This window comes from Lepidochelys kempii, chromosome 10 (genome assembly GCF_965140265.1).
Source record: "Lepidochelys kempii isolate rLepKem1 chromosome 10, rLepKem1.hap2, whole genome shotgun sequence".
NCBI lineage: Eukaryota > Metazoa > Chordata > Testudines > Cheloniidae > Lepidochelys > Lepidochelys kempii.
In genome coordinates, this window is record NC_133265.1 from 54677259 (window position 1) to 54704037 (window position 26779).

At 41.0% G+C, this 26779-nt stretch overlaps 1 protein-coding gene across 4 annotated transcripts in view; it reads left to right on the plus strand.

The window, feature by feature from the left end:
* The window catches only part of OTUD7A (OTU deubiquitinase 7A), a 273562-nt gene that overhangs the window by 104312 nt on the left and 142471 nt on the right, over positions 1–26779 (plus strand). Inside the window, exon 1 of one of the 4 annotated variants that reach the window (XM_073303655.1) lies at positions 26620–26683. The exons of the other annotated variants lie outside the window; for them this stretch is intronic. The gene's annotated coding sequence lies outside the window, so the exon portion shown is untranslated. Of the gene's footprint in view, positions 1–26619; positions 26684–26779 lie in introns of those variants that run through there. 4 annotated transcript variants of the gene reach the window in all.

Sequence of the window (26779 nt, forward strand, 5' to 3'; positions counted from 1 at the left end):
GGGGGGCTGAAGCTGGGAGCCTCAGCATGACCCTTCGCTGAAGCTGGGAGCCCCCCCTACACACCCATCTACAGCCCTAGCTACCCCCTACCTGCACTCTGAGTTACCCCGTTGCCCACACACAGCTACTAGCTACCTTCTTCCTGCACCCTGAGAAGGGCTGGCCTTAGGGAAAATGGCACCCTGGGTGAACTTGTATTTTGGTGCCCCCCCACATCACTCCTGGCCCCACAGGCTCCCTGGGCTTCTCCCACTCCCTCCCACCCCATCACCTTTGGGCCCCGCTGCCTCCCCCAGTGTTTAATTTGTATTGAAAGAGGTGCCAGAAGCGAGAGCTCAGCCCTCAGCACTGGCAGGGTGGCCTGATACTGGCGGATGCTGGCCAGGCGCCCCGCTCTGAAGGCAACGCCGCCACCAGCAGCAGTGCAGAAGTAAGGGTGGCCTGGTATATGGTGTATTGCCACCTTTCTGTGCTGCTGCTGTGGCTTGTGATGCCTGGTGCTCGGCATGTGGCTCAAGGCAGACTTCGCTCTGTCGCATGGGGGCTGCATCAAACTCTTTGAACTGAGTCCATTCTCTGAGTTATATTTTTTGGTTGCGTCCTCCCACAGCCCAGGCAGGCTGGGTGGCCTTCTGAGCGAGTCGGTGTGGAGGTGGTGCTCCCTTTCTGGACCCCACTGTGCAGAGCTGGCTCAAGCCCTGCCAGCCCCTGCCCCCTCAAATTCAAATAGAAGTAAAACTATGCCTATGATGAGTTTACAGAGCGACACTTGGTCAACATCAGCATGGTAGTAGTCCAAATTAAAGTTCCCTCTCTCAACTGAGAGTTCATGACCCTAAGGCCATCTGTAAAGTAACAAAGAATTAACTAGGGAATCTTTGTACTATGACTGGTGGTGAAGTGGAGATGAGCAGAACCATTACAGAACAAGTTAAACTCTAACCCTCTGTCCCAAATTTTGTGCCTAACTTTACCTGAAAAGTTTTCTAAATATGGCCCTCCTAATGTCATACATGGGTTAATTTCTCCTAGCGTTGTTGGAATAGAGCATTTTGTTAGGTCAGTTTCAGTAGTACCAGTTAGCATTTCTATATACCATTGGATCTCATGAAAGCCAGTCCAGTGAGAGCCTTTTGGCTGATTTTGCAGACACAAGGAACAGAATGAGTTGGATCCACAGAATTTATAAAACTGTGGCACTGGGGAACATGCACAACTGAAGAAGAGGAGCCAAATTGTCTATTATTCCAATAACTTTTGTTAGCACAAAGATTCCTCCAAACAAAATAAATTACATGTGTATCTCCATCTTTTTTTAAATGCAACTGATAAAGACTGAGTGCTGTATTAGGATACCTCAGACTGCTCTGCACAATGTAGGTGGAAACCGAGGTATGGTTTTTGTCTTTTTAATTTCAAGTAAATATAATTGTAGGCTAGGTTCCATTGTCATTTTGAGATTTAATAGTTGGATTAGTTATTATAATAACTGTCTATTGTACTGTAAAACTTTGATAGCATACATGTTCTCAGTAAGTTTAAATACGTAGCTTTAAATTTTTCACAGGTAGAAAATACACATCTGAAATAGCATCTCTAGGTTGTTTACCTGTTCACTCTTCCCCTCTAGTAGATAAGATTCTTTTACATGGTCCCTTATTTAGTCACACTGGTGGAACAACTTTAACTTTTTAGTCACTTTGAGATTTAAAGTGCTTTAGTAAAAAATGCTAATAAGAGTAAGGTAAAATACTTTTAAGCCTGTTTCGTCTCATGTGATTCACTTTGGGATTGTTTTTCTGCTTTCTTGTACAAACTATAGTAATCATATTCTCCACCACTGATATAGGCCAGTTCTTCAAACAGGGGTGCTGGAACAATTTGTTTGGGGCGGGGGGAGGTTCTGAGAGCCATTGAACCAAACTGTAAACCCTGTATATGATGGAACCACTTCAAGCCAGAGGGTGGTGCCGTACCCCTAGTTCCAGCGCATACGTCTTCAAGACAGCAACACTACACAACTTTTTAGGACAGGGCACGATGAAGAATATTGTATCCATTTGAAAATACACAAGTACTATTAGGTAGGAAGAATATAATTCCTCAAATTGGAATTCACCCACGGCACCAAGGTTAACAGTTGTACTTACAAAAAAGTACCATGGGATCGTAAATAACCACAAGTGGTCTCATTTACTGTTCTTGATTGGTATGGAGAGTAAATGTTTTGTCTAGTGAGAAGTATTCCTCTTCTTACAAAAGCATCAACTCCACTGAGATCTCTCTTGTGAATGTGCAGTACAGTTACTAACCGCAAGAGGTTGTAACCAAAGGGAATTGACTTCTCATGCACTTCCCTTTTAGTTCAGAAATGTTCTTTATGGGCGATGAATGCTTGCTCTATGGTCTCTGTGGTTCTGCTTCATATCTTTTTGTCTTCTTTGATTCATCAGTAGTCCTGTGGCTTGATGACAAGCAGTCACTTGTTCAGAGATTTGCTTAATAATATAAATTCACCCTCCTCTATTCTTTGCGTTCAACCTCGATATGCACATTCAGCATATTTGGAACCTTTTAATGAATTGAACAAAATAATAACTGATGACCTAGTTAAAAAAGGGACAGTTTGTTTACTTGAGTTCTAATTATTCAAAATGGTGGAGGAGGGAGGAGTGGTAAATGACTTGTCTTTCCCTGTTAATTCTTTAACCATAAGCTTTCCCGCATGTGTTAAGTCCATTGAGAAACAGAAAAAATATTCTTGCACTCCCCCATAGTTCATTTATGGGGGAATGAAGATTAAGAATAACTTAATAGTTGGAATATGATGTGAGGCAACATGAGCCCTCCTGACTCCTAAAGGTGCTGACATTTCTCACCTGAATATTTTAATATCACAATCACCTGTACCCATCTGTGGTTCACTGGAAAGAGGTAAGCTCAGTGGAAGTTTCCTCCACCACCCACATTTCTGCCATTGACATGCAAATTAAATGGGAGTAAGTAAGTGGAACAGTAACAAAGAAAAATAGGAGTATGGCAAGGAATGGCTCGTTGTATCAGAAACACAGCAAGAGAGACAGATTGGGAGACTAAAGAACATTATCATAGGAGACTATCTTGGGCATTCAGAAAAAAAAATTAAATCTGATATAATTTTTCTGGCTGCAAAATGGAAATGGATTTATTCAGGTATACAGCTATGTTTTATTTATTTAACTTATTGCCCTGGCAAAACATGTTTTCATTCTAATTCCAGAATTTTTTTTAGAAAATCTAGAATTCATCCAGACTTTAAGTCACAAACTTCTGCTAGGTTTTCTGTCGGTGGTGGATTGAACATGGCTATACCCATAAGAAATGGGAGCTCAGCATTTGAGACTTTGCGTGTGCTACAGGTAGAGAGCAATCTTTTTTTAAATCTGCTTGAATCAACCAGCTGCTGAAGGCTAACCAAGCAATGTGTCATGGGAAAAGCTCTGAAGGCAATTGCAATAGACACACTTAGAATAATATGCAGAACACAGTTCTTGTTTATGCATTTTCCTGCAGTTCTGCTAATTTCAATGACAATCTTCAAGATCAACAAAGAAGTGAACATGGGGTTTCCTGAAGTCTCTCTTCTGCCCAAGAAACTCATATTTACCTTGCCTGAGGTAGCTTTGGATATTAGAAGAGGCAAGTCTATGAAAATATTGTTTGATTTTGAGGATGTATTTGTGCCTCCCTTTAATGATCTAAAGCAGTGGTTCTTAACCTTTACTGCAGCCTGCACCCCTTTGGTTCTCAAAATATGTTCTCGCTCCCCTTATCAAAAATCACTGAAGTAGGTCAGTTCTTTAAACCTAGATATATATTTTTGTTTGTATATTACAGTAATCGTTAAAAATGTATAATGTTAATAAATACATAGGTTTGATTAAACAAAGTAGTTGTACTTATGTGCCTGTGCTTAATTTGTTTTTTCGATGATTTACGTTCTAAAAAAATCTGGCACGTCTCGCACCCCCAGGGGGTGCATACACCTCAGGTTAAGAACCATCGATCTAGAGGGTCAAAGCAAAGTTATGGACTTTATTAAGGCTAGCCTATGGATCTAAAGGCAAAAGTCCATCTTCAGAATATGTTCATCTTAGAAAGCCTTACTATATTTTGAAAAACAACAGACATTGTAATAGAGTGGATGGACTTGAAAAGTTTCTTCCCGCTTCAAAAGTTGTATTGCTTCTAACAATATTCCCCATTGTAGGAATAGGAAATATCACACAGATACTGTGGGGTATTATTGTTTATTATGGTAGTGCCTAAGGACCAAACAAAAAACATATGCTAGACCAGGGGTTCTCAAACTGGGGGTCGGGACCCCACAGGGGGTCGAGAGGTTATTACATGGGGGGTCGTGAGCTGTCAGCCTCCACCCCAAACCCACTTTGCCTCTAGCATTTATAATGGTGTTAAATAGACAAAAAAGTGCTTTTAATTTATAAGGGCGGGGTCACACTCAGAGGCTTGGTATGTGAAAGGGGTCACTAGTACAAAAGTTTGAGAAACACTGTGCTAGACACTGTATAAAAGAGTAGTAGACAGTGCCTCAAAGAGCTTACAATGTAAATAGACAGAACAGGTGAAGGGTAGGGGAAAGGGGTATAACACACAAGCTTCACGAACACTGTGATGGAGGCCAATGTAATGTTAATCCCAGGATTTGTTTATTTTACTTTGGGAAGTTAGGTGGGGATAAGCTAAATGGAATGACAAAGGAAGGGAAAGGTATATTGAAGGTAAGGTGGTGGGGGGAGGGTGGTAGAGGAAAGAGAAAGGTATTGAGAGACTGAGGTGAAGAGACTGTGATGGAAGAGATGGGAAGGGCTTGGAGCAAACAGCCATTCAGCACAGGAACCTGAGTGGAATACAGTTTCTCTCTCAAACTGACAATTGCTTTTTAACAGTTGAAGCTTTTAAGTGCAGCCACCATAGGTGTCAGTTGGGAGCACTGTTGAGGCTTCTTTTTGAATGCTAACTTAATAAATCTTTAAAACAGAGATGGGCAAAAACAAAGTTATCTTCTTGATTTAGATGGTGCAAATTTCTCTGACTAGGTTTTGGCTTTGCAAAACCAAACCCCAAAGCAGGGATGATTGAGATCTGGGTCCCAGTTTATCCAAACCTACAAAGTGATGGGGTAGTTTTGAGTAATGGGCTGCAGTTTTAAAACATATTTTTAAAGTAATATCTCCAATAAAACAAAGGAGATAATTATCAACTGTTTGATATCACAATTATATTAAATTGTGTGTATGGACAGAAAGGGTATATGTTTAAGAAACTGATGCTGTTTAAATTGCTAGAAGATTAAGTAGCTAATTGATATGTTAATAGAAAAAACATGGAGAAATGTCTCTTTTAAATAACCCCCTTCCTCCACTTTTCTCCTTGAATTACCTCTATGCATTTCAGATATGAAAGACGGACACCCTTGATTTCATGTGGATATTAGGAACCTTTGGAAACTATATCCAGAGAGAATAAAATCCTTTTGAATGATTAAAATAAGTTTCAGTACAAACTAGGCCACTAAGATTCTAAAAATCTCTTCATGGATCACTCAGTTCACTGCAGAGGAATAGAGGATCTTTACCATTTATATAAGGTGAAATGACATTTGGTAAGTAGAAAGTATCAAGACCAAAAGAGGTCAAACATAGAGCACCATTAAATTCCAGATATCCATTTCCTGAGCACATTTAGCTAAACTTGGAAACCAGTCAACAGCATTTGCAAAATGAGTACGGTATGTAATTATGTTCCATATATTGTCTCTCTGGAGGCTGGGAGATTTGATAGTTCCACTTGTGCTGTTAAGTTATTTAGTATTTGTTGTTTCATAAAAATAAATCTCATGTTGGTGGTGTAATAAACCAATGAAAATAATGTTTTATTAAATTATTTTAGTTTAGAAGGTACTAGAAGAATTATATTGGTAGTATTTTCTCTTCTACAGTTGAATAATCTCTACCTTTACCTCTTTCATTTCAAGTATAATACTTAATAGTGAGTTTAATGCCTATAAAAGGTGTTGAATTGAAAGCCCTAGGAAATGAAGCCCTCTCTATATATCCACAAGTACAGATTGGATAGTCAAAAGGTTTTCCTATGCCAATGTGTCTCAATGGTAGCCACCTTTAGGAATGGGAGGCTAGTTTGGTCTCCATAACTATTCCTTCCTGGCCCCCCCATCTCTCTCAACAAGTGTCATCATCTTGTCTGCTAAGAACTTAACCAGCACTACCAGTTCATTTCATATACAATAGCCCAGCCCTGCAAAAATTTCATGTGAATCAGGGTGACTAATATATTTTTCTCTTCCTGGTAAGTAAAATGTTAATTTTCACCATCACAGTAATGAGAGCTGCGTAGCATTTGAGACTGGACTGGCAAACTTTCATGACAGTTTGGCAAGGGTGCCTGAGGTCACTGAAGAGCATGGTAACAGATAACCTTTGGGGTGAAATCCTGGCCCTACTGCAGTCAATGGAAAAACTCCTAATCAGTTCAGTATGACCAAGATCATTTTGTTGGTCAGTAGTGATCTGAGTGCCCGATTGAAAATGGCAGTCTAGGAGGAATTGCTCTGTATCACATCGCCCACCCCTGAGACAGTCCTCTATCTGCATTAATTCCAGTGTATGCTATAGCTATATTTCTGATCATCAGCAGTATCTATTTATACATGCATGCACAGTATCTTGGCTCAAAAAATCAGTTCAAAGCCTTGGCTAGATTCTTTGGGTTCATCTATAGAACTGAGGAGGAGCAGTCTGCTTTTGAGCAACTAGCATGAGTTCACAGCACTTTCAAGCTGACCACTGTGCCGCTGTAATCCATTCCCTACATATCTAGAATGCCTGTGTATCTTCTTAGACATTTTACTTGTATCCATTTCACAAATCTCTAGTTCTGCTCTTTAGGCTAGCATAAAAACAATGTTTCAAAAAGCAAAGAGGAAAATCAATCATTTTACTCATGTCCTCAGTCCTCCAGATCCATGAAACCTCAGCGTGTGAAACGAATAGTTCTGAGAGCTCTGTTTTCTTCAGGCCCAATGCTGGTAGATGGATATAGCTAGAAGGTGTGCTCTGTGGATAAAGCACAGTAAACAACTGCAGGAATCCAAACAAAATGGTGACATCAAGCTGAACGCTCAAGCTGCTGAAGCTCAGTGTTTGAGTCCTATACAAAGCAAAGTCTAGCACCAAGGCTGTCCGTCCTCTGAGAAATATTTGAATCTAATTCACTAGACAGTATCTGCAAGGGTACCCAGGGGTATTCACAAAAGCTGCAGTTGCTAGTCAACTGGGCATTTCAGATGCTGAGGCACAAGGAATGGGAGCATGCTGAGTCAGGCCACAGTAGGGACTCCATCTAACCATCCGCCCCCCCGATATTAAAGCCATATGCACCATTCTGAGCAGAGCATCTTCCTGTCAGTGGGCTAGGGGATGTTTCTGTGGACTGCGACAGAAGAGCAGAAATCAAGGCACAGAAGGCAATTTGTATCACACAGCCCTTCACAGGCTTTTGCCTTCTTTTCTATCCCTACTGGTATGAAGAGCTGGCTGGGAGACCTTCGGTATTGGAGCGGTTGGAGAGAACTCCCTCTCAGATCTGCCTCTTCCTGTTTCCCTCCAAAATCTCTTCTGCCATGTTCTGCCTTTTCTTTGCTGTGTCTCCCTTGCCCTGCTCTTTCTGTACCTCAGCATTTATTAAGTATTAAGAGCCAATATTTCCAGTCAGTGGGCACTTTATTTTTGTGCAGAGCTTTGTTGACCTGAGCAAGAGATATCAAGAAGGTAAAGGACTACAAAAAATTGCACAGAAATAATCAGGTTGAATAAAAATTTTGCTGATCTTACTGTCAACCTTATACTACTTAATATGAATTAAATATGAGGCCATGGCTTTATAATATTCCTTGTGATAGGTCATTTTATGTACTTCAGTCTTTATCTATGCATGTAACTATTTATCCAACCACTGCATGTAGCTGTGTAAACATAATAAATTATCTAGTTGGCGACCACGAAATCCCAAACCAGTTTTCAGAAAGTACATATCATTTTAATTGTATTTTACCAAACTCTTAGCAAGATTCTTCTTTAATAATGATTCTAAAAGCCTCCTCTAATACAATTGGAGTGTAATTTGAATACTATTTAGTTAATAAACATTGAACCAAGGGGAAAGATTGAATGGAGCACCAAATATTTAATTTAGGGGAAATGTCCCCATATAGTACTGTAAGTAATTGTTATATAGCTTGATCTCAAATAGGACTGACTTTCTATAGTATTTTCAGCACATGTTGCTTCTAAAATCCTATAAATTGTACATAGAATCATAGACTTTAAGGTGTTAAGGAAAAGTGAGTGGAAAAGAGATCAAATCTAAAAGTCTGTTTCAAATACTGAATAGTTTAGCAGTGGCCCACCTATAAGGGCTAGTGTAAGGAGCTTCGCAAAGGAAGCCGTTTGAAATGCACAAGTTTTATTGGTCAACAAAAGCCAGGAACAATGGTTGATACTCTTGAGCTCCATCTGCTGGTACTTTATTGGTTAACAAAATATTTCAATGAATGCAAACGTGCCTTTTACAGAGTGCTCCTGTAACAACAGCAAACTTAGAACCAAATGTGATCATGGGGAGGTGAGACACGGTAATAGCAACATAAAAAGTAAGTTGATTGTATACTCACTTCATTTTAGTACACTGAATATTTTATACAGAAGTGTAAGAGGGACAGGCACCAGGGTAATTGCAGATATACCTCTAGTGATGATGGAAAAACACCTCTCCTTCATTAGCCAGGAAATAGAGGAATACATAATGAGTCAAGAATCCATAATTGTTAAATTTATTTTAAATCTAGGTCCAAAAGAACTGCACACAGGTTTGACTTACCTTGTTTGGGGATGTATCTTTTGAAGCCCGGTAATAAAGAACAAAACTGGCAACTAGTAGTTTAGACTAAATATAGATGGAACTGATTTTGGCTAACCAAATTTTATTCTGAATCCAGACCAAACCTTCCACGGGTCTGGATTAGTTTACATTCCCTTATGCTACTGTCAGCTGGCTGGTATTTTCTAGTGCTGATTGGTAAAGAGGTAGTGAAGGACCCGTTTGGTGAATGCAGGAGAACCAGGTTCCCAATGCACTTCTGGCTCCATAGTCATTACTTTTATGAGGCAGCATTTAACAGTGGAAGTCCTTTTGATATGGAGCCAAACTTCAGGTGAGTGTGACAGGCATAGATAAGTGCTGGAATTTGGTGCTGCAGACTTTGCGCAGGATGGTATATCATTATGCTATTGGATGAAGATTTTAATGAAGTATTCCCATTGACCCTTGGGGGAAAAAACAACCCAAGAAACCTACTTGAAAGACGCAGCACTTCTCTTCTCTCTTTAAACACTTTGCTGTTGAAATTACGCTCATGTTTCCTGAAGCTCTCTCCAGTCACTTTAATTGACTGAAAGGTTAAGGACGGTACTGGTGATCACTTTTAACCTTTCTAGCTGATTATCTCTATCAAGAAGCTTGCTGTGTTCTTTAATGGATATGTCTATCGCTTTAGAGTAACAAGAACCTCAGAACAGCTTTTTATTCTCTTTCAATATAAACAAATATGTGTAGGATATCTGCAGCATGTGCTAAACTGGCATGAACGAGCAAAATTCTTCCATGGTGTAACTTCATCAAAGAGGTCAGTGTATCAATTGGGTTGAATTAATTCAATAAGTCTATTCATTGTCATGGTGTTATTATTGTATATATATTCAGACCCACTCAGAGGTTTCTGCTGTTGGGATCAACATAGTGTGAGGCACTGTACATGAATGTATAAAGACGTGGGTCCGATCGAAGTCAATGACATCAGGATTTCACCACATTACTTTCCCTATTTTTTAATTTTTTTTAGACATTTTGTTAGTTGACCTTGCCTATTTTTTATAACTTTTTAAAACTTTTTCACCTCTTAACAATAAATTGTCTTTGCCTATTGAAGGCATGTATTTATGTAAAACCAGATTTAATTTTATAAAAGTGGCAAAATAGCATCCCAGTCCCCTCCCACGAAACAATGAAATATTGTCTCATCTTCTTTTTTCCCTCACAGCCTCCCAAAGGGCATCATCTCCTGGCAGAAATAAAGCACTCCAGGGGCCAAAGCTTGGTCTGCAACTGAGGAATACTTGATGTAGCTCAAGAAAGTGTGACTCATCCTATCCTGTAACAAACTGAGTTCCAGACCCTGGCAGCTGGTCATTGGCCAGCTCATGCATTTTTTCCATTAACCATGTGCTTTGCACTCACAGCTGGCAGTGTAACATCACCTGAGGTTCCCTTATGCACGGGAGGAATTTTCCAGCGGCTGGCCAAGCCAGTTGTGTTTTTCTGAGTGGTAACAGATGTTGTTTCCAGTTGGAGAAGAAATCAGTGACTTAGTTTGTTATTCTATGTAACCTCAGTCTTCGAACAGAGGTGGTCATGTACAGCATATAGGCAAGTCCCTCTTTCAGGATTCTCAACCAAAACACCAGTGCTGAGTTCCTAAGGAGGAACTCTGCCCCAAGAATTGATACTCTTTAGAAAGACAAAGGCAGAGAGCAAACTCCCCTGCTGCTTTCAACAGCTCCCCAAAACTAACCTGAATTGAAAACTAACAGTGCAGCATTTTTTTCAAAGACTGGAAAGGCCTTTCCCACTAAAAAAAACAAACTTGTAAAATTATGTGCTATGGCACCACCTATTGACTGATGCTGTAACAGCACCACAGGATTGGGCCTTCAGGTTTCTTCTCTTCTTCTGGCTGCTGACAAAATTTGTATGGGAGGACCTTGTGAAGGGATAGACTGGGGTAAGTGAAAATCAAAAGGCTTGCTATAATAAAGGGATATAGTATATTTTGACAGGTTTCAGAGTAACAGCCGTGTTAGTCTGTATTCGCAAAAAGAAAAGGAGTACTTGTGGCACCTTAGAGACTAACCAATTTATTAGAGCATAAGCTTTCGTGAGCTACAGCTCACTTCCTCAGATGCAGGAAGTGAGCTGTAGCTCACGAAAGCTTATGCTCTAATAAATTGGTTAGTCTCTAAGGTGCCACAAGTACTCCTTTTCTTTTTGAGTATATTTTGAATTCTCATATCCTGAAAGCCTTGAAGCTGTGGTAAGGCCAGTTCTTTATTTGTTTGACTGCCACCTGCAGGTTGAGAGGAGAAGGAAAGCCAGGTTTGAGTAAGGACCCCAAAGGAAAACTCCTGATCTTGAAATATATTCATTTCCTTCAACGAACGTGAATTGTATAGTTCACAGATATTTATTCAGTCTTCTGGTCAGAGCTGTTTACTATTATAAATTTTGTAATGAAGCAGAAAACAGCAATCCCCTAGTCACTCTTCTTGTAGCTTGTTATAATACCATGATTTGAAAAGTACCCTTTCACAGAAGCCTTTGAAGAAATCATTTACATTTGTTTAGTAAATGCAATCTAAAGTAGAACTAATAGAAGAATGAGCTACTCATTCTCCTTTGACTCCTCCTTATTTAACATCTGTAGCAACAGAGACAACAATCATGACTATTTACAGAGCACGGCCCAGCCATTGTAAGTCCGCGTGGCAAGTGATGTTAGATGTTGTTTTATCAAGTTGATGCGGACGCAGCAGTGAAATGAGGACAAACACGTGCATGGAATTAAGCAATTTTTATTAAACTTTGGCACGGGGAGGGGCACTATCCACCCATCACCTATACTCTCCTCTACAGGTATTTAATTGGTTCGGTGCTGGGATTAAAGGACTCCTTACCATTATAACCCTTAACTCAGGGTACACTCTCCTCTGCCTACCCCAGGGCTCAGTTACTGAGTTCTAGCACCCTTGCCCCCCACCCACCCAAAGGAGGACAGAGGATGCTAAAGGGTGAGGACCTCAGCCCAGGGGGCCACAAATTCTTACCCTATCCTATGAGCCCAAGGCCCATCACCAAAGCCCAGCTCTTTTACCTCTGGGAACCCTTCATTTTATTCTTTTAACTGTATTGGAAACTAGCTGCAAGTTGCAATGAATTTACAACTCTGCTGTGGGGGCTGGGGTGGGGGAGTGAAAAGAGAGATAAATATAGTAAACACTGATGCCTATATAGGTGTAACTGTATCTAAATATTGCCCTAACCATTTTTTTTTCACATTTCTATAAATGCACCTATTGCATGTGTCAAACAGAACTTTATTGGCAAATGTTAACTAAGTAGCAATAGACTCATTCCCAAATTTAAAGTGATAGGCATAAAGTGTTCATCACTCCTAAGGAAAAAGGCTGAATGAACAGATAAACTTTGAACCATTTCCTGAAGATCAATGAACTAGGGCTTTGCTAGACCAATGAGGGAAGTGAATTTCAAAATCAAAATCAAGTGTCCTGCCACTAGATATGCAAGTCTAGAGTGGATCTCAGTTTTGATAGTGCGCAAGGAGGGAGTTGCTAGGACTCAAAATGTACAGGGTTTTACAGATCAGTGTCATCATATTGAATTTCATCTGGAAGCAAACAGAGAGCCAGAGTAGTCTTTCAAGCACTGATATATTATATCTCCTGTTACTAAACTCACTAAGCAGCAGGATCATAAATTCTGACCCACCTGAAACTTCCCAAGTAGTCTTCTAGGGTAGTACCATTCATGTGCTTTACAGCAATTCTGGGTCGAGCTCACAAAAGTCATGCATGCATAAACGTAGAGAGGTCTGCATCTGAGCGAATTTGATAATCATTGAGCCAAATACAGGTGAACAACATCTTGCTAAGGAAATATTGCTTTGCTACCAATGTAGTGCGTAATGTGATCCAAAAATTGTGAAATGTAGATGGTGCCAAATGACTATCCCACGTCCCCCAATTAAACCCCCAACTACAGACTTGTTTTCTGTAAAGCCCACAGACACTAACCCACTTCAGTCAAATACTGTCTTCCCCACCACAGCATTGTGTAAGAGGGCAGAAAAGCTCTTTCAATGGCTTCTTTGGGTTTCTCACTTTGTCTTGTCATCTACGATTGTCTTTTCAATTGTAAGCTGTGACTTTCTTTGTGACTTGAACAACACAAAGTGCACTGGTGTGTGTTATAAATATAAAGGAAAGGGTATATTTATAACAGTGTTTAACACGTAATTAATAATAATTGGATAAGCAAAAGAGCTGGGCTAATGGGTCAAAACTACCCTCCAAAAGCTGGCATCTCTGGCACTGAGTGCTGCCTCTTATTTCTGTGCAGATATGAATTCACCATGTCACAGGACTTAAACACACAGTCTTACTACTCCTGTGCCCATCTGTGCAGCTACAATTTATCAACTTTTACAGTCCAAAAATATTTCTTGTTCTGGACCATTGTCCTTTGTTTTAAGGATCCTGAATGTTTGTTCTTCACAGAAGAATTGCAGCAACTTGCAAATGATGTATGAAATTAAAAATCCCTCTTCACTGCTCAGAGGCTAAAAAATATCTGTTGTGCTGTTTGCCATAATATTCACAGCCAGAAAAAAGTCAAGTCCAGAAATGAGAGAAAAAATGGTATATAAACTTAAAAACAAATTATCCCTGCCCTAGCCCCACCTGCTGTCAGCCAGCTAGCTGGAATCTACTCTGCAAAAAGCCTTCCAACTGCTTGGAAACTAAATGTTAATTCTTAGCTTTCTGAGATATGTTTAATACATGTCTTCAGGGTGATGGTTGGGCCAGGGAATGGTTTACCCACCTGATATATTGAATATAGTGTTGGATTGCTTGTTCAGAGGTCAACACGCAATAATAGTAATACTACCTAGCTTTTATGTAACATTTTTCATCTTTGATCTCAAAGCACTTTAGAGGAAGTCAGTATCCTTGTCCCCATTTTACAGATGAGGAAACTGGGAAACACGGGGGGGGGACATGTCTTGTCCAAGGTCACCCAGCAGGCCAGTGGCAGAATCGGGAATGGAACCTGGGTTTCCGGAATCTCGATCCAGTGCCCTATCCACTGGACCTCACTGTCTAGTAATGGAAGTAGATTCTGTGACAAAAATAATGGCTAGATATTGTAATCTGCATGTCATGCCAGGGATACAATATTGTCACCTTACCCATCAATAGTGTCATACCACTGTTTTCATGAATGGGGGCACCCAGCTTTTACAAATTGCATTGGTACATTCCTGTTGAAAGTGATTTTGTTCGGAAAAGAGGCTGTGAAAATGTCAGTGTGGGGTTTCAGGTTCGGGTCTCTGTTACTATTATTTGTATTGTCATAGTGCCCAAGAGCCTTAGTCATCGACCAGGACCCCATTGTACTAGGCACTCTACAAACAAAGAACAAAAAGACAGTCCTTGCCCCAAGGAACTGACAAACTCAGTATAAGACAAGAGTCAACAGCTGGGTACAGATAGATGGAGTACAACTAAAGTATTATCATCATGGTAGGCATTGGTCCCAGCATTCCAGAAGCCTGATCGTTGTCAAGTCTTTTGTAGCCATCCTGGCAGAAGAGGGTTTTGAGGAGGGACTTGAAGGTGGATAATAGCTTTTTGGGTGTTTACCTCCCAGGTGTGAGGGGCAATATAGAAGAAAGCCCAAAGGTGTTTTGTGTGACAAGATTAATTAGTGGACAGTGGAGGTTGGCATCATTGGCCAGTCGGAGGCAAGTGCTGACAGCTTGATAGCAATTGATAGGTAGGGTGGGGATTAATTATAAAGGGTCTTCTAAAAGTGAATACAATGCAGCTTATGTTTGATGCAATAGAGCTGTGGGGGAGAGACAGTGGTTATATTTGTGCAGTTTAAAAGTAAGGACATACTGCATTCACAATTGCACCTTAACTACATCTATAATCTCCTCAGTGCCCAAGTCTCAGGTGGTAATGTATGAACAGAAAAGAACACATTGACCAATATGTTGAAAAGCAACTAGTGTGGGTTTTTTATAAGCTTGAGACTTCTCAAAGGGGCCTGATTTTCAGAAAATGTTAACTCTCTGAAAATCATGCCATTTTCACAATTCCTTTTCAGAGTAGCACCATGTTTTAAGGGCTGTCTCTTTTACAGGAACCAGTTGCTCCACCAAGCAGAGACTCCTGGCTTTGTCTGCCCTTTCCATGTTAAAAAAGCATAGTAAGGTGGTGTTCTTCTAACTCAATTCACTCCCTGAGCCAGACTCTCAGCACCTTCTGATAGGCGGTTTACTGAACTGCTGCCATCTTAATCCCCAGTCTTCTGCCTGCATCTGGGGAAGCAGAAGTTACTCCAGAGCTCTCTCGGAGGGCTGTGCATGAGGCAGTGCCCCCTGCTTCCAGCTCGTTGGCAGCCTGGTAGTGAAAGGGATTCATTGGAGGCATGGGGTTTCCCCTCACTTAGTAGGTTTTCCCCATCACTTGTTATGGCAGTAGCAGTTTGCAGCAGAGCCCAGGAATAACATCAAAGGGCTCCAACCCTCAGAACCTCATGTTGGCACCCCTCGGACTGAATCATGCTTTGAAGACGAAAAGCACTATACAAGCACTATGTGTTTTCTATTATGAGTAATGATCGCAAATGCAATGTAACCCTGTGTGTGTGTATGTGTGAGAGAGAGAGCATGTTTTAGCAGAGATCTGTCACTTAAATAACTTGGAGTATAGCGAAAATATGCAGCCAAAATTTCAGAATTGCTCTCTGATGTTGTTTGCACATTCAGTTGCCTGGGCCCTTAAAGCCCTTTAACAGTCCACAATCTTGGGGCCCAACAATCCAGTTTGCCCAAATGAACGTTGGTTTACACGTGCATGCTAAGTACTCAACCATTTTTTACTCTTTTAATATGACTAAGCAGAATCAGTCAAGTTTGCTGTTGTCTGAGAATTTGGCCCGCACTTTGTATAAAGGCTCGTTAGGAAGGGACTTCATTTAAAAAAAAAAAAAAGTTCATATCCAGGAAATAAACGTGGAGGTTTTCTTACCTCCTTTTAATAAAATCTCCTGTGTTTACATCATAAATCTATAAAATAGTAATATTCTATCTAAGAGTTAGGTATTGAGTATTTTAACATATACCCAGGTCCATCTGTGTATTCTATGCAAATGCTTGATTACTAATAGATATACTTTAATTCAAATCTATCATGGGAGAAAGAAAAGGGGGGGCATTAAAGCTATTGACTGTGTGGTAATATAATAGCCACATTCCTTTCTTCTACTAGCATCACGTTCCTCTGATCAATAGTCAGTCCAGTGCTGATAGTCCCAACAGAATACTGTAAATAGGGAAAAGCCTCAATTCTGTACTTCCACCCTCTCCCTCAACATCACCCACAGTTAGTCTCTAAGGTGCCACAAGTACTCCTTTTCTTTTTGCAGATACAGACTAACACGGCTGCTATTCTGACACCCACAGATAGTCTGTCGTTTTTACTGGTCACATTCAGTATAGGGAGAGGAGCCATAAAGAAATTAGTCCTTCCTGTCTGTCACTAAATAGAAAGTACTGCTTCTGTGATCGCTGGTTCAGCAAACTGAACAAGATGAATCAGCGAAAGCAGAACAGGAGTGTTTCTAGAAGGTTTGTAAGTAAGAGCAAGGTTGATGAAATATTGCTTGAGTTAGTTGACTCTTTGGTACGTTAGCTTACTCAGCAGGAAGGTGGGCCTGGTATGAAAAGCAAAAGAGAACCACAGTGGGTCTTTGTTAACACATTGCTGAGCTAGATGGGGAGATTAGTTCCCAGAAATGATCCCCCTGCTTCCTGCACTTTAGTCCATCCATTCACTCCACCTCTGTTGTAGACAGCACTCCAGTTATCTTATTGTAGCTAATGTAGAAAGACATTCCATGGAGATCCTTTTTGCCTAATATTTGACATCTCGTAGTTAGGAGAGGGATGGCTTCTGTCCCCTCCTCCTTTTTTCTGAGGGCTTCTCTCTCTCTTTCATTGGTTGAATTAGGAAGTGTGTTTACCAAGAAATGCAATAGATGGCTGGACATCACATGCTCACTAAAAGCTTTGGTGGCACAATAAGTTTGCCATTGATGGACATGAATTGAATCTGGGTGGTGCTCAATCTGAATCCTTTTGGATTTGCTATGATGTTGTCTCCTATCCACTGTTGTTCTACTCCCTAGCTCAAGTCACCATTGGGTCACAAGATTTCTGCTGTCTTACCGAAGTATTTATACCACATGGATTATTATGGTATCAGAATCCTGGGGGCCCTATATCACCCCCTCATCCCCTTTTATTTTCATGAGTGAGGGGAGGAATTTTTAGATGGGATTCTCTCCCTCCTGAGCCAGTGAGCAGTGCTGCCAGTCAGAATGAATGCAATGAGTTTGTGCTCTGGCTCCTTTAAAATGTATAACTAAATGGAAGCCTGCAGTGAAAAGGTCACATGCATCTCCCAAAAAGTTTAACAGCTATTTCCAAAGAGCCTCTGTATTTATGGAACTTCCATATGTCAGTAGCTGAGCAGGCTCCTTTTATCTGGATTGGGCCCTTAAAATGGAAAATATTTCAGCCTATTAGACTCTGCTTTGTATACATGGTAGGAGGGAGAAAAAACTCAGCTTTTGGTCTTGCTCACATGTGTACAGTATCTCTCTTCATACTGTAGTAATAATCCACACAGACAAGGAAAGCTCTCAACATCCTTAAAGAACAAAAACAGTTGAAGACCAGTGAGTTTAAACTATGCTTTTCTTTTCAGAGAACTTTGCCGTCTCGGATTTTTTATGTATTTACTGAAACATCAAGTGACCCTTTCTTTCTTCTACCCCTGACTTTTGGGAGTAGCTATTTGAAAGATTGGTAGCTAGCAGGAAAAAAAATTACATTCTCCTTCCCACATTTGCCTGTATTTTATGGTTGATTTTCCTTCTCAATTTGCATGCTTTTCTAGGCTCTTTTATTTTCAAACAAAAAATACTGCCATTCTTCAAACCCAGATGCTTTTGATATGAAAAGAGGAGAAATACAGCATACTCACTGCTGCAGCGGATCCTCTCCCCAGCTACGGTTAAAAAAATAACAGCTCTTTCACTTTATTATTATTATTATGTGCTGCAGCTCGCATGAAGCCCTGTAAAGCCTTTCTCAGTTCCTTAGGATAATGTTGCCATCAGTATTACTGAATATGGCGCAAAGAGAGAGCTGTATCCCTCCATATTCTTTCCTTTTTAAAATAATCAGTAGTCTGAGAGAGGCTGTTTGTGGTTTGGAAACTATTGTCCTCCTTGCAGTTCTGTCCACTTTATTTTCTTTCCATAGGTGCACATATTGCAGCAAGTGCCATTAGCTTTCTCTTTAGCTTTTGCCTGTAGACGTTACTCCTCCATGTGGTGGTGGTGGTTTTATTTCTCTCCTCCTCCCCCGCTAGCCAAAGCTTATTTTTCGATCAATAGCCATTCCATTTCTGACTGTCAGAATTCCCTATTTCACACACGGATATTAACTCCATCCTTGCCTCCCTTTTTATAGCACATAACAATAGATGATGACAAAAGTGGCAATTAGAGCTAATGGTCTACTTCTCAGCGGTACCAAGCATCCACAACTCCCATTGAAGCAAGTTGGGAATGTTTAGCACCTCTGAAAAATCAGCATCAAATTTCACATTTAGCTTAGTCACTGCACCATTTCTTCATTATAAATAATGCATCTGCATGTTTCCCCACAGTCTCACCAACCAGCCCACTATGCTGTCCTTAAACCAGAGCTTCCTGTTAATTAGCCCATTTTATTTTTATATATTTTCCCAGTAAATTAAAAGTTATAAAAGCAAATGTATTCTCAAATGTTGTGACTACCTAGGTGGCTATAGCTCATCTGTACTGAGTGAAGATATAAGGGATGTTGCTGAATTGATCTGACAGACTAAAGAAATATGAGAGGCTTTTTTGCTTCTTGTGGCATATTGTATTCCTTTTGTGGTTTCATAAACAGCCGTGGATATTTTTAGAAATGAAAGCCATTTCATAGAAAAGTTAGGTTAACTGTATTACTTGTTAATGGTATGTAAACAGAACTCTGAAAAGGAGTTGCAATGTGAAGAAGCAAGACACGAAAAGGAAAAAAATTACAGATAACTAGGTAACTAACTTATTTACTTTTCTTGAAAAACCCTCTTTACCTATCGCTTTATTTCTAGGCACACATTTATAAATTATTTAATAAGACACAATGAAAGTGGCTGCCATCAAACAAAACCTTGAACCCCCAAAGACACTACAAACGTTTGAGCTTTTTTGATTTTTATGCTCAAGTTAATTGTACCTGCTTCTGTGCACAGACTCACATGCCACAGTCCTGCCTATAAGAGACTACCCCTGTAGGTAAAAGATTAAATTTCTTGTCCTCTCCGATCAAATTGACAATAAAATTCTTCAGTGATATAATGGTTTTTGTGCTGTGGGCATCCGTTTACTGGAACGGGACTGAGACTGCTAACTTACCTTCATAGGCTATTGAACACCACTCAGACAGCTTTCAGTCACTATCAACCTGGATCAAATTCAAACCAATGGCTGACTCCTCCTGAAGGTCGAAACAACAGACTGGACTTCTACATAGAGTGCTTCCGCCGATGTGCACGGGCTGAAATTGTGGAAAAACAGCATCACTTGCCCCATAACCTCAGCCTTGCAGAACACAATGCCATCCACAGCCTCAGGAACAACTCTAACATTATAATCAAAAAGGCTGACAAAGGAGGTGCTGTCGTCATCCTGAATAGGTGAGACTATGAATGAGAGGCTGCTAGGCAGCTCTCTAACACCACATTCTACAGGCCATTACCCTCTGATCCCACTGAGGGTTACCAAAAGAAACTACACCATCTGCTCAAGAAACTCCCTGAAAAAGCACAGGAACAAATCTGCACAGACACACCCTGAGAATACCCCTGGTCGGGGTTCTATCTTCTATCCAAGATCCATAAACCTGGAAATCCTGGATGCCCCATCATCTCAGGCATTGACACCATGACAGCAGGATTGTCTGGCTATGTAGACTCTCTCCTCAGGCCCTACGCTACCAGCACTCCCAGCTATCTTTGAGACACCACTGACTTCCTGAGGAAATTACAATCCATTGATGATCTTCCAGAAAACACCATCCTGGCCACTATGGATGTAGAAGCCCTCTACACCAACATTCCACACAAAGATGGAATACAAGCCATCAGGAACAGTATCCCCGATAATGTCACAGCAAACCTGGTGGCTGAACTTTGTGACTTTGTCCTCACCCACAACTATTTCACGTTTGGGGACAATTGTGGGACAAGGGAATATTCAAGTCAGCGGCACTGCTATGGGTACCTACATGGCCCCACAGTGTGCCAACATTTTTATGGCTGACTTAGAACAACGCTTCCTCAGCTCTTGTCCCCTAACACCCCTACTCTACTTGTGCTACATTGATGACATCTTCATCATCTGGACCCATGGAAAAGAAGCCCTTGAAGAATTCCACCATGATTTCAACAATTTCTATTCCACCATCAACCTCAGCCTGGACCAGTCCATACAAGAGATCCACTTCCTGGACACTACAGTGCTAATAAGCGATGGTCACATAAACACCACCCTATACCGGAAACCTACTGACCGCTATACTTACCAACGTGCCTCCAGCTTTCATCCAGACCACATCACACGATCCATTGTCTACAGCCAAGCTCTAAGATACAACTGCATTTGCTCCAACCCCTCAGACAGAAACAAACACCTACAAGATCTCTATCAAGCATTCTTAAAACTACAATACCCACCAGCTGAACTGAAGAAACAGATTGACAGAGCTAGAAGAGTACCCAGAAGTCACCTACTACAGGACCGGCCCAACAAAGAAAGTAACAGAATGCCACTAGCCATCACCTTCAGCCCCCAACTAAAACCTCTCTAGTGCATCATCAAGGATCTACAACCTATCCTGAAGGACGATCCCTCACTCTCACAGATCTTGGGAGACAGGCTTACAGACAGCCCCCCAACCTGAAGCAAATACTCACCAGCAACCACACACCACACAACAAAAACACTAACCCAGGAACCTATCCTTGCAACAAAGCCCGTTGCCAACTCTATCTATATCCATTCAAGGGACACCATCATAGGACCTAATCACGTTAGCCACACCATCAGGGGCTCGTTCACCTGCACATCTACCAATGTGATATATGCCATCATGTGCCAGCAATGCCCCTCTGCCTTGTACACTGCCCAAACTGGACAGTCTCTATGCAAAAGAATAAATGGACACAAATCAGACATCAAGAATGATAACATTCAAAAACCAGGTGGAGAACATTTCAACCTCCCTGGATACTCAGTTACAGTCCTAAAAGTCACAATATTTCAAAAAAACTTCAAAAACAGACTCCAATGAGAAACTGCAGAACTGGAATTAATTTGCAAACTGGACACCATTAAATTAGGCTTGAATAAAGACTGGGAGTGGATGAGTCATTATACAAACTAAAAACTGTTTCCCCTACTGTTACTCACACCTTCTTGTCAACTGTTTTGAAATGGGCCATCCTGATTATCACTACAAAAGTTTTTTTTCTCCTGCTGATAATAGCCCACCTTAATTGATTAGTCTTGTTAGAGTTGGTATGGCAACCCCCATTTTTTCATGTTCTCTGTGTGTGTGTGTGTGTGTGTATTATACAGTAGGAAGATAGCTATATAGATAGATAGATATAGATATACACACACACACACAGGAGGAAGACATATAATACAGTATATATATATAATATATATCTATCATGATATCATATCAGATGCATGCAGTGGAAAATACATATATCTTCCTACTGTATTTTCTACTGCATGCATTTGATGAAGTGGGTTTTAGCCCATGAAAGCTTATGCTCAAATAAATTTGTTAGTCTCTAAGGTGCCACAAGTACTCCTTGCTCTTTTTTCTAGCTTTGCTGCCTGACATAGCATAGCATAACAGCACAGGCAAGGACACACTGATTCAAAGCGGCACCATGGATCCTCCACATACCTAAGACAATGTATGGTGTACCTCATTCAGTACACTAACTGCCACAATAGCAACTAGGTGGGTGAAATCAGACAATCACTACACTCTCGATTGAACTCACCCAGGAAAATGACAAAAGACGAAAAACATCACATCACCTGTGGGTGAACACTTTCGCAAAGCAAACACTTTATACCTGACCTATCGGTCCTCATCCCCAAAGGAAACCTGCACAACATATTCAAAAGACAAGCCTGGGAGCTTAAATTCATAATTTCTCTAGACACTAAAAATCATGGACTGAATAAAGACACTGGATTTATGGCTTATTATAACACTCTGTAACCCACTCACAACCCCCTCAGCTGCTTTCACTCCCTTTTCACTTCCCCCATCCCCATGCCTGGAGGGGTGTTAGCAGGCCACTTCATCTTGAATATTCCCTTGAAATGGGACCACTGATGCTAAACAGTCTGTTCCGTCTTATATTTAGCAGTGACAGTCTAACATAGTTTCCCAGACCTGAAGAAGAGCTCTCCGGAGCTCAAAAGCTTGTCTCTCTCACAAACAGAAGTTGGTCCAATAAAAGATATTACCTCATTCGCTCTGTGTCTCTCATATCTTGGGACCAACGTGGCTACAACAATACTTCATTTAGTATAGCAATGGCTTTTGCCACAGGAGTATTCCAGTCCCTCCCTGCACCAGGGCTAATTTCTCAACATCATCTTTTAACTGAAGGCAGGGCTACATTTAGGCAATATGAGTCTGTCTACACTAGAAACAAGTTGCTGGTTTAGCTATGTTATACCAGAAAAAGCCCCTAATATAGATGCAGTTATATCGGCAAAAGATTGCTTTTGCTGTGCTGGCAAAAACACCTTTTGCTCATACAACTTTGTCTACATTAGGGGATTTTGGCAGGATAAAAATTTTGTAAAACATCCCCCTGAGTCACATTACTAAACCGGGGAAAGTGTTTAGCATAGACCTGGGCTGAGGTCCTAGGCTGTGTGGTCCCCATTTGGTGTGGAGGTGGCTCCAGCTTTTCCCTTAGGAGTGCACTAGGGACTCTGTACTTCTCAATCCTCTCCAGTCAGTTTCCCCAGTATTTACCTCAGGGGTTATCCACTGTGACAGGTGGACTAGGCTCACTGCACTCTTTCTTGCCTGCCACACACATTTCTCTGCTCGTCTGGTGTTTGCAGGGGCCCTCCAGGGCAATGGGTTGTGGAATTAACGTCATATTGAACTGTATGGGGTAGTTCACTCTTCTGAGAGCTATTGTTTCAGGCTGCCTGCAGACTCAGGCAGACATCACAGCATTGTTTACACTTGGTCACAGCATCATAGAAGTGTAGGACTGGAAGGGACCTCGAGAGGTGATCTACTCCAGTCCCCTGCGCTCAAGGCAGGACTGCGTAATAATTAGACTATTCCTAAAAAGGTGTTTGTCTAACGTGTTAGTCCAAGTGTATACATCTTTGATAAACAAAACATCTCCTCCCTTTTTTCCCCTGCCTGTCCTTCCCCTGTCTGTCCCTGAAGGGAGTCTGAACCCAGCCTGCAGCTAGGGCTGGATTAAGGCGTAAGCATTATAGACTCATGCCTTCTATACCAATATTCCAGCCATGTGTATTGTCCCACCAAGTCTCTATGATGCCAATTATGTCATAGTTATGTTTATTTCACTATTCAGTATTTCTAGTTCTTTCTGTTTAATCCCTACTTCTTGCATTAGTATACAGACATCTAATATGCTCATTTGATTTCTTCTGTGTTCCCTCTTGTCTCCCCTTTGCCCTGCTATGATGGCCCATGCGCCCCCTAGACTCCAACCCTTCTCCCAGGTCTCCATGTTTTTGACTTGGCTTTTGTCTCCCATCTCCATCGAACCTAGTTTTAAGCACTCCTCGCTAGTATCCAGGTACTCTTCCCCTTCCTTGATAGGTGGACCCCATCTGTTCAGTAATCCTTCTTCCCAGAACAGCATCCTGTCATGTTTGTCAAGTTTTCCTTCATAACCATGACAGCTAGAAATTTACTTTTTTTAATGGAAGCTAAGATTCTGATATAAACACTTTACTCCCGGGGCTCTAGGCATGAATCTATAATGCTTATGCCTTAATACAGCCCTGGCTGCAGGCTGGGATCAGACTCCCTTCAGAACACTGAAATGGGCTAGCATAGTCATGCTATACTAATGGCCTAAATTTCCTTTCTTTCTCATCATACAATATGACACATGATCTTCATTGCTCTTCTCTAGCCTGCCACTCCCAGTGAGCTGTGAAAGACAGAGAAGAGAATTCAAATGCTGATCCCCTGTATGGCAATGTCTCACTGCTCAGTCACTAGCATGGCTATCAAGTTGTTTAATGGCCTGTAATAGTGCATTTGGCTGGATTTTCTGTATAATTCATAAATGGGGATACTGTCCCTCTGGATTTGTCTGACACATGGATTTTGTTGTTCCTAATGAGATCTTCACAGGCTGTCAATTATTTATGTAGTTTAAGCGAAATACACAGAATGGGATTGCTATACTTCAATTATGCACCTTCAAAATGTTAGGAAGGGAATCATCCCTGATTCCATGTCTCATACGCATATTTTCTCTTTTGTGTCTGTTCTAAAAAGGCTGTAAGTGACACTGCAGGGGGTTTAGAAGTGAAAAAAGAATTAATCCCAGTGCTCTTTTTAATTCCCTTGCAAACGGAATACAGTAACCAAATAGCATCAGCTTTCACAGAAACAGGAGACAAAGGGGGAAAAGAGATTTCCAACTTTATTTTGGTGTATTGTGTGAACTCTTTTCTACTGTAATTCACAGGTAAATGCAGGCATGTTGTCATTTAGCTATTGTGTGCAGTAGAGAGCTTACTGCAAGGCATGCATGGGGTTGAATGCAAGCAGCATTGTGCAAGCATTTATCCAAAGCTGAAACGAAACTATCCTTTACTCTTGCAATATAAAGTTTAAGGACATTTAAGATTGTTCTTCAAATCTTTCTGTACCTTGACAGCTCTATTCTGGTTTTGTTTTTTGTTTTTGTACTCGCTATAAATGTACACGTTGTTCTTCTCCTCCTTATCCAGTCATACAGGCTGCTTGATGGGTGCATTGGCTGCATAACTCTTTGTAACGGAAGCCTTCAAAAGACTGGCCTCAGAGCTTCCATCCATTAATGCTAATGTGATGATTCTCTGTAGCCCTTTACCATGTGTAGTTATTTATACCAATGCAAAGCATGACCCAGTCAAAGTGGTAGCATTTTAAACCTGCTCTGCCTTCACTTTGTACTGATATAAAGGACTACACAAGGGATATGTCTATCGTGCCCCGAAGATTGGACTATGGGCTGTGAATAGCAATGCCCACTAAAGAGCTGCACTGTAACTTCCCTGGGTGGATGCTGAAGATGCAAACTCAAAGGTTTTGATTTTCACTGACATAGTCATCTTCAAACAGGACTTTATTAAAGGTGAACTCTGAACATTTCAGTTCATGCCTGCAGCATCCACATGGGGATGCACAGCACTTTTAAGCGCATTCCTATTCACACCCCCTCGTCTGAGCTGTGGGACCAGGTGAACATGCCCCTTGGTGCATGGCAGCAGGGAATCAAGCCCTGTGTTTCACAGAGTAACTGACACGTATGTGTCAAGAACTGCATGTGCAAAAGATTCCACTTTAAGGGAACACACTACAAGTCTTCACATGGACTATGCACTTGACACTGGCTTGAATGCTTAATACTGTCTCTGATCTTTATGTACAAGAAGATAATGTATGCTTGGAGAACTGTATCAGTAAGACTACTCATACAGAGCTCATAATGCTAACACTTTTGATGCCAGTAAGCTGCTGTCCACATCCTTATTGGTTGAATCCACTGCCTACTCTCTCCAAAACTGAAATCAGTGGCACAAGCCAAGTGTAGAAAAGTGGATTTTAACTCTCACAGGGAGGAAAAACCGGTGCAGTTAATTACTAAATGCTTTCTCGGGGTCTTTGCCCATTCAAGTTTTGCATTGTGATTATGCATTTAACAGTGTGATTAGATTTAGATTGTAAGGGCTAGGGTGGGACAGAGACCAAGTCAGCCTTTGTCTTACACAGGATCCAGCACATTATTATTACTAAACAGATAAATACTAAGTAAATCCTTTGCTCCACCAATATTCTATGATTGTCGTAGAGATTTAAGAAACACACTCAAAAATAGTGAGAGTTCCCATGCACTGTCTATAAAGGGATTTGTAAATGAGAAGTGGACTAGAAAGACAAGCACAGTTGGTAGTGGAGGAAACCCTTCTTGTGCCTTGCACTGTGGAATTTATATATGAAGTAGTCATCTTTTAAAATGAGCCCACCAGAATGCTCCTCTGTACCTGGGGAATTTGGGCTACCTGCTGGATAAGTGCCAGCTGGCTTTTTCCTGTGTACTTAAATCTTTTTAAGACCGCAAAAATTTCAGTGTTGATGTGATTTGGTAATTCAAGCTACTTTATTTTATTTTGCCTCTACCTAGCTTGTTTTCCTCAACCCCATTATTCACACTGCTTTAGATTGTGACTCCTCTTTGCTCTTCCCTTCTACTCATCAATCAGGAATATTGCAAGGTAAGGAACATTTGTAGAAGAAAGAAGCAAGCCTTGCTTCTTTCACTTTAAAACTGACCAGATGGCATTAATCACACCAGCACCACAGGGGAATGT